Source organism: Leucopleurus acutus (genome assembly GCF_964270905.1).
Source record: "Leucopleurus acutus genome assembly, chromosome: 7".
NCBI classification, from domain to species: Eukaryota; Metazoa; Chordata; class Mammalia; order Artiodactyla; family Delphinidae; genus Leucopleurus; species Leucopleurus acutus.
The window spans coordinates 49,593,863-49,603,347 of record NC_139150.1 but is presented as its reverse complement, the minus strand read 5'-3'; positions in this window follow the sequence as shown (position 1 = coordinate 49,603,347).

The following is a 9,485-nucleotide window of genomic DNA, read 5'->3' as shown; positions in this document are numbered from 1 at the left end:
GCGTTTGCAGCCCTTGAGGGGAACTGCCCAGTCCTGCGGGAAAGAGCAGGAAGCCTCTGGATTATGATGCCGGGCGAGTATTTGAGACTGGCTTAGGGCATCAGCCCCAGATATGCCTGGAAGGGAGTAAGGGAGGGGACCTTTGCAGCAGGGACCAGGTAACAGGAGCTCTGCGTTAATGAAAAGCAGTGGGACGGACAGGCCTCGGGAGACCTGGGTTCTGGCACCTGCCTCACCTGTAATTGGCAGTGTAATATGGGCAAAATCATTTCCCCTCTTCACAGATTTCTCAGCAATAATAAGAAATGATATTTGCACAAAGCCTTATAGTTTGCAAAGCCATCTTCATACGCGTATTCTCATCTAGTAAAATGAAGATAAGTTTTGGTTATCTAGATCCCTTGGGAAAGAGATCTTCTATCACATCGTGTTTCCATATCATTTTAGCACAGTGCCTCCAGAAAAATCTGGGTATGTAGCCTGAAGCATTCTTGAAGTTTTGTGTTTCAGTTTTAAAATTCACATGAATTTGCGTTCTACTCGACAATGAATCTCTCTGTCTCTTTTTCGCTTTAATAAAGCAAATAATAACTTCCCCTCCTCAAAAAGATCTTTTAGTAAAACTGAAATATTATATACTAGGAAGATGTAACATACTTGCCCTGTGACCTTACATTTCCATTTTTTTTCCAGCAAATATTTATTTGACATGTGCTCCAGACAAGGTCCTTGTTCTCCCAGAGCTCTCAGTACAGTGGAGGAAACAGGTATTAAACAATCAGACTAATAAGTGCAACTACGATCAGTTCTCAAATGCAAAGGTGCTAAGGGTTCACAGGGAAACCTAATATATTCTCCAGGATTGGGTAAGTCTTTCTGGGGAAGTTGTCCAGGAGAGGCAGCACTGAGACACTTACAGGTAGACAGATGGAGGGAAATGTGTAGAAGCCCACCCAGGTGGTGCTGAAGTGAGAGGGAAGGAAAGCCGGGTGGGAGAGGCAGGCAGCTGCAGCCAGAAACTGTGGGCCTTATTTTTTTTTTTTTTTTTTTTTTTTTGCGGTACGCGGGCCTCTCACTGTTGTGGCCTCTCCCGTTGTGGAGCACAGGCTCCAGACGCGCAGGCTCAGCGGCCATGGCTCACGGGCCCAGCCGCTCCGCGGTATGTGGGATCTTCCCGGACCGGGGCACGAACCCGCGTCCCCTGCATCGGCAGGCGGACTCCCAACCACTGCGCCACCAGGGAAGCCCCTTGTGGGCCTTTTTGAATAAGGATTTTATCTTGTGAGCCTTGGAAGGTCACTGAAAGGCTGTAAGAGTTGGGAGTGAGTGATCATCATCACATTTTAGTTCTTGATGGGTGAGGTAGTGGTGTGAAGAAGTGATTCATGGAGGGTAGGGTCCAGGGCAGAGAGAATCTGAGCCCCATGACACATCCCTGCCTATATGCTTGGTGAGTATTTAGAGTTTTTAGTCTTTACACTGACTGCTCTTCCGTTTGCTTTTAGTTCTTCCCTCTACTTTCATATGTAGCAGTTTGGGGGCCTTTCAGAGTGCCTCTCTGTAATAGTCCCTATTTTGTTACTTTTAATCTGAGGTTTAGGAAAGAAATTAACTAATCTTGTTAGAATTTCAGGTTCGGTAAGGAGATGTAGGTTCTGAGTGAGAGGCTTTTTCTGTACATACGCTTGGTGCCATTTGGTTTGTTATCTCCGTGATCTTTCTGCTTATTTTCTGCTTTTGTGCTGTGCTTACAGTGAGGCAAAATTCCTTGATGCATGAATGAGAGATGCATTATTACTTTAATAATATAACATCTTTTCTTCAAATCTTGCATCACAGGATTTTTGTGCAGATTAAAAAAGTGAGTGAAATTACTCTGTGAAGTATTAAGTGCCATATAAAAGAAAATAATCATTGTTATTATGGCAGCTTAGAGACCTCCGACACTAATTAGTTACCAAATATTCACATCTCGGAAACTCACTCCCTCCTCTTCCCTCCTCCCTCCCACGAAGAAAACACAGAGATGCCTATTTCTTTTGGAGAGCACAAACTGTCTGAAGTGCTCGTGTTACTCTTTGTGCCTTGGCTGGCAGGAAACTCAAGCCAAATTTGCAGGTCATTGTAGGAAATGGGTAGATCCATATGATATTAATATCTATGTCATAGTTCTCCCCTTGGTCTTGTTATTCTGTTCTATCTATAGTTTTCCTGTGCCTTGTTTATTGGTATTTTTCTACTTTATTATAGGTATTCTTATAAGCCACTTCAAATATTTGTATCCACCTATTTTAACAAGGGTCAGAACTACTGTTCAATGTTTCAGAAGCCAGGATATAAAATACTGGCACCCTGCCAGCCATTGTAGTGGGTACAATACTATAGACACTGTGCCAAGTGACTTGAGTTTAAATTCAGGCCTTGTCCACCATTGCATGTGGATCTGAAGTCTCTGTGCATGCCAGTCTAGAGCCTCCTATTACAAGCACACTCAAGTTTGTCTCCCACTGGCTCATAGATAATTTCATAATTTCCTTTCGTGTGATCTCCAAGTTCCCTAACTCATCAGCCTGCCCTGTACTTACAAGTATATCTTAGTGGTATAAGCACGGTTTGTTCACTTGATAAGAGGGCAGGGATCCATGATCTTTTACTGATTTAGGTTTCTTTTTGTCAGCAAAGACCTGAAGATTCCAGGATTCACTAAATTCATTCACACTTCAAAAGAGTGTGACCATGTCTTTCAGCCTCTGTTATGATTCTGGACAGCCCAAACTGGACATGTCTCTTTGGGTAGTGGTAGATACTTTTGCTTGATTTCAGAAAGTTGCTTAGTGATTGCCTTCTTTCTATCTCAGTCCCTGAGTTTGTCTTATGAGCTGAGGTTGTATATAGGACAAACACTCAGCAACCTTCAGGTAATGAGGTTCTTCTTGAGGATTTCAGTTTTGCTAACATTTGATAATCTAGCAACCTTTCTAATCTACACTATAGTTATTTTGTCACAGAATTTTAAATGTATGGATAAAATAAACAATTATGAAATGGACATATCCTAAATTTCAGTGAATTTACTTTTACACGCTGATTCTTATTTCACCAGCTTTTCTCTAGACATACATTCCGTCCTGGCTTCAGACAGATCCCCGTCTTTTCTATTCCCCAAACAGGTCAGGCTCCCTCTCTCTCTTCCTTGAATCACATTCCCTGTGCCCTTTAATGATTCCCACCAGAATATTGTACTGTGGCTATGCTTATCTGACCCATTGGAAGATATTCTGGTTCCACACATAGTAAGTCTACAACTGAAAATGGAGTTTCTGAAAGAAGAATGTCATAGGAACATATTGTCTTGTTTAAATGGTTATGTGCCCGTCCCTGAACCAACCTCCATGGCCAGCGGCAAGACTCGCACCTGTGGAGCTGGGTCTATCCTCCTCAAACCACGTGGTTGATTAAGGATAGAGCAGACCTAAGTATTACCACAAAGAGCGGGAAATGGACAGAGGAAAGCAACTATCTTGTTCATCTTACGCTTATACCAAAGAAAAATGAGAAAATTTAACATAAATGTACAATAATAGGGGAATTGGCACATATATTAATATGTCTTAACAGTGCTATATTATGCAGCCATTAAAAATGTTATATCCCCAAAAAAAAAAAAAAAAGAGTCCGCCTGCCGATTCAGGGGACACGGGTTCGTGCCCCAGTCCGGTAAGATCCTACATGCCATGGAGCGGCTGGGCCCAGGAGCCATGGCCGCTGAGCCTGCGCGTCCAAGAGCCTGTGCTCCGCAACAGGAGAGGCCACAACAGTGAGAGGCCCGCGTACCGCAAAAAAAAAAAAAAAAAAAAAAAGTTATATCCACAGATTTTTTAATAACATAAAAAAACACAAGCTTAAGTTCTCATCACAGTTTTTATTTTTTTAACATCTTTATTGGAGTATAATTGCTGTACAATGGTGTGTTAGTTTCTGCTTTATAACAAAGTGAATCACTTATACATATACATATGTCCCCCTATCTCTTCCCTCTTCCATCTACCTCCCTCCCACCCTCCCTATCCCACCCCTCTAGGTGGTCACAAAGCACCGAGCTGATCTCCCTCTGCTATGTGGCTGCTTCCCACTAGCTATCTATTTTACGTTTGGTAGTGTATATATGTCCATGCCACTCTCTCACTTTGTCACAGCTTACCCTTTCACCTCCCCGTATCCTCAAGTCCATTCTCTAGTAGGTCTGCATCTTTATTCCCAACTTGCCCCTAGGTTCTTCATGACCATTTTTTTTTTTTTTTTAGATTTCATATATGTGTGTTAGCATACGGTATTTGTTTTTCTCTTTCTGACTTACTTCACTCTGTATGACAGTCTCTAGGTCCATCCACCTCAGTACAAATAATGCAGTTTCATTCCTTTTTATGGCTAATACACCATTGTATATATGTGCAACATCTTCTTTATCCATTCATCTGTTGATGGACACTTCGGTTGCTACCATGTCCCGGCTATTATAAATAGTACTGCAATGAACATTTTGGTACATGACTCTTTTTGAATTATGGTTTTCTCAGGGTATATGCTGGGTCGTATGGTAGTTCTATTTTTAGTTTTTTAAGGAACCTCCATACTGTTCTCCATAGTGGCTGTATCAATTTACATTCCCACCAACAGTGCAAGAGGGTTCCCTTTTCTTCACACCCTCTCCAGCATTTATTGTTTGTAGATTTTTTGATGATGGCCATTCTGACCCGTGTGAGATGATATCTCATTGTCGTTTTGATTTGCATTTCTCTAATGATTAATGATGTTGAGCATTCTTTCATATGTCTGTTGGCAATCTATATATCTTCTTTGGAGAAATGTCTATTTAGGTCTTCTGCCCATTTTTGGGTTGGGTTGTTTGTTTTTTTAATGTTGAGCTGCATGAGCTGCCTGTAAATTTTGGAGATTAATCCTTTGTCAGTTGCTTCATTTGAAAATGTTTTCTCCCATTCTGAAGGTTGTCTTTTCGTCTTGTTTATGGTTTCCTTTGCTGTGCATAAGCTTTTAAGTTTCATTAGGTCCCATTTGTTTATTTTTGTTTTTATTTCCATTTCTCTAGGAGGTACGTCAAGAAGGATCTTGCTGTGATTTATGTCATGGAGTGTTCTACCTATGTTTTCCTCTAAGACTTTGATGGTGTCTGGCCTTACATTTAGATCTTTAATCCATATTGAGTTTATTTTTCTGTATGGTGTTAGGGAGTGTTCTAATTGCATTCTTTTACATGTAGTGGTCTAGTTTTTCCAGCACCACTTATTGAGGAGGCTGTCTCTTCTCCACTGTATATTCTTACTTCCTTTATCAAAGATAAGGTGACCATATGTGCATGGGTTTATCTCTGGGCTTTCTATCCTGTTCCATTGATCTATATTTCTGTTTTTGTGCTAGTATCATACTGTCTTGATTCCTGTAGCTTTGTAGTATAGTTTGAAGTTGGGGAGCCTGATTCCTCCAGCTCTGTTTTTCTTTCTCAAGATTGCTTTGGCTATTCAGGGTCTTTTGTGTTTTCATACAAATTGTGAAATTTTTTGTTCTAGTTCTGCCAGTGGTAGTTTGATAGGGATTGCATTGAATCTGTAGATTGCTTTGGGTAGTAGAGTCATTTTCACAATGTTGATTCTTCCAGTCCAGGAACGTGGTATATCTCTCCATCTATTTGTATCATCTTTAATTTCTTTCATCAGTGTCTTATAATTTTCTGCATACAGGTTTTTTGTCTCCTTAGGTAGGTTTATTCCTAGGTATTTTATTCTTTTTGTTGCAGTGGTAAATGGGAGTGTTTTCTTAATTTGACTTTCAGATGTTTCATCATTAGTGTATAGGAATGCAAGAAATTTCTGTGCATTAACTTTGTATCCTGCTACTTTACCAAATTCATTGATTAGCTCTAATAGTTTTCTAGTAGCATCTTTAGGTTTCTCTATGTATAGTATCATGTCATCTGCAAACAGTGACAGCTTTACTTCTTCTTTTCCAGTTTGGATTCCTTTTATTTCTTTTTCTTCTCTGATTGCCATGTCTAGGACTTCCAAAACTATGTTGAATAATAGTGGTGAGAGTGGGTAACCTTGTCTTGTTCCTGATCTTAGTAGAAATGGTTTCAGTTTTTCACCATTGAGGATGATGTTGGCTGTGGGTTTGTAATATATGGCCTTTATTATGTTGAGGAAAGTTCCCTCTATGCCTACTTTCTGCAGGGTTTTTATCATAAATGGGTGTTGAACTTTGTTGAAAGCTTTCTCTGCATCTATTGAGATGATCATATGGGTTTTCTCCTTCAATTTGTTAATATGGTGTATCACATTGATTGATTTGAGTATATTGAAGAATCCTTGCATTCCTGGGATAAACCCCACTTCATCATAATGTATGATCCTTTTAATGTGCTGTTGGTTTCTGTTTGCTCGTATTTTGTTGAGGATTTTTGCTTCTGTGTTCATCAGTGATATTGGCCTGTAGTTTTCTTTCTTTGTGACGTCTTTCTCTGGTTTTGTTATCAGGGTGATGGTGGCCTCGTAGAATGAGTTTGGGAGTGTTCCTCCCTCTGGTATATTTTGTAAGAGTTTGAGAAGGATAGGTGTTAGCTCTTCTCTAAATGTTTGATAGAATTCGCCTGTGAAGCCATCTGGTCCTGGGCTTTTGTTTGTTGGAAGATTTTTAATCACAGTTTCAATTTCAGTGCTTGTGATTGGTCTGTTCATATTTTCTATTTCTTCCTGGTTCAGTCTCGGAAGGTTGTGCATTTCTAAGAATTTGTCCATTTCTTCCAGGTGGTCCATTTTATTGGCATAAAGTTGCTTGTAGTAATCTCTCATGATCCTTTGTATTTCTGCAGTGTCAGTTGTTACTTCTCCTTTTTCATTTCTAATTCTATTGATTTGAGTCTTCACCCTTCTTTTCTTGATAAGTCTGGCTAATGGTTTATCAATTTTGTTTATCTTCTCAAAGAACCACCTTTTAGTTTTATTCTCATCACAGTTTTTAAAAATCGGGTTACAAAGTTAGGTAGACAGTTGATCACAACTTTTTTTTTTAAATTTTATTTATTTATTTTTGGCTGCATTGGGTCTTCATTGCTGTGTGTGGGCTTTCCCTAGTTGTGGCAAGTGGGGGCTACTCCTCATTGTGGTGTGCGGCCTTCTCATTGTGGTGGCTTCTCTTGCTGCGGAGCACGGGCTCTAGGCGCGCGGGCTTCAGTAGTTATCACACACAGGACTCAGTAGTTGTGGCTTGCAGGCTCTAGATCACAGGCTCAGTAGTTGTGGCACATGGGCTTAGTTGCTCTGTGGCATGTGGGGTCTTCCTGGACCAGCGCTCGAACCCATGTCCCCTGCATTGGCAGGCGTATTCTTAACCACTGCGCCACCAGGGAAGTCTGGTCACAACTTTTAAAAAGTACACAGAATAAAAGGTGCATCAAAATGTTAGTAGTAGTCCTCTCAAGTATTAGTTTTCTTTTCCTCCTTCTGTGTTTTAGTAGTTTAAAAAAATTTTTTACAGTATACACATGACCTTAACAATTTGAAAAAATAAGGTTACTAAAAATGTGGCTGTAAAACTTAAAAATGTTACCACCAGATGCCTGGTGGCATCCCAAAATAAACGGTTGGGTCACTTTGCATTTCTAAAACATTTTTCCAGATTTGATTTATCCTTCCAGGCGTATTTCAAATACCATATACTTCAAGAAAATGCTTTCAGACTATGTTGCTCTTATTGATGTACTTTAATGTCTGAGAATTTGTTTGAAGCATTGGGAGCCTTACAGCCTCTATGGGATGTCAGGGCATAAGTAGACAAAAACTGATATAATTGTTTTCTCATTCTGTTTAACATCTGCTTATGCACTTGGTTGTTTCCCAATTTATTTCAGTAGTAAGACAACTGAATATTATGGTCATCTCATAGGAACAGCATAAAATATTGATATATTTAATTCATCCTACGTACTAGGAACAATTTCGCTGGAAGAAAATATGACTGTGTGTTCTAGATAAAATATAACATTGCAACCAGAAGTGTATTTACTTAAAAATAAGAAGCTGTGAAATGAAGTGCTCAGCAATTTCAGAAAATTTTTCTCTTAATATGTGTTTGCTACAGATTTATATCTTTTTGCCATCTTACTAATAGAGAAAAGGTAGTAAACATCAATTGTCTAAGGAAGTTGTGTAGGATAAAAATATAAAATTGAGAAAATTCTAATAACCAGTTCTGTTATCAGTTCATAAACCAAGAAATAGGCTACCATTATTCATTTTGGGCAGATCACCTCAGTACCGTTTCTACAATAGCACTGACGTATGGAAGTGTAATTTAAAAATCACCACTTTATTCCTATTTTCTGTTAGGTATTTTGTTTTGGGTATGTTGTATCACTTCCCCAACCAGTTCATGAACACTTAAAGATTAGTGACCAAGTGTCAGTTTTATTCCATTTGTGTTCCTTCCACCAAACACCTAGCATATAATAAAAGTTCCTATGAAGTATTCATCAAATATTTGTTGGCTGGTTGATATATTTACTAACTATCCTTCCAATTACTACAGCTAGGTTGTTCAAGGAGACTACTGAAGTGATTTGCCTTTAAAATAATTACTTTTTCCTTCATTACTAGTTTTACTAGAATTCAGTAGCCTCTGAAAAAAAGTTGTAAGTATCTCTCTTGACTCAAAAATAAAGAGCCAAGGTAAGGCTTTAATAGTAAATAAAATCAGTGTCAGCAATTTTATCAGAACTTTATGCTCTTTGCCAGCCAAGAGATGGATTCTCCTTCTCTCTCCCTCCCTCCCTCTCTCTCTCTTACTCTGGAAGAGCAGTAACAATATAACTAACAGTCATGGCCATACTGACAATTTCCAGTAGGTTATACTATCAAAAAGTCACTAAGTATTACATTTTCATTCCACAAGCTGCATATGCATATGCCGGTCACTGTGGTAGGCATTTGAGAGACCAAGCCAAATACCACAATCTCTCTACCCTTGAGGACTTTTGTACCTTAAGAAAGGCAGAAAAATCCTATAAACAAATCATTTCAGGGAAGTGTACAAAGGAGAGCCTGCACAAATTTTTGTTGTTGTTGTTGCTATCGTTGTTTGTTTGTTTTGCTAACTACTATGTGTTCAGGGAATTAAATCAATTCTCTAGAAGTCAGGTCTGTCATTAAGTGAGCAGTGCTTTTTTCCTTAAAAGAAATTTTGTTTCCTAATTTTATAAAATACTATGATCACCTAGAGTTGATTTCCTTTAAACCCAAAGTCTTGTAAGTTTCTCTAAGATGAGAAATACATGTATTTTAAAGCACTATGGGCAGACAAATGTGTCTGCTTCCAGAAAAATAACAGAGATCATCTTTCTAATGAACAAACCTTCTGAAAGCTGGAAAAAAAAAAAAAAGGACTTAAAGTCTCTGACTTTTTCTTATTTTAAAATT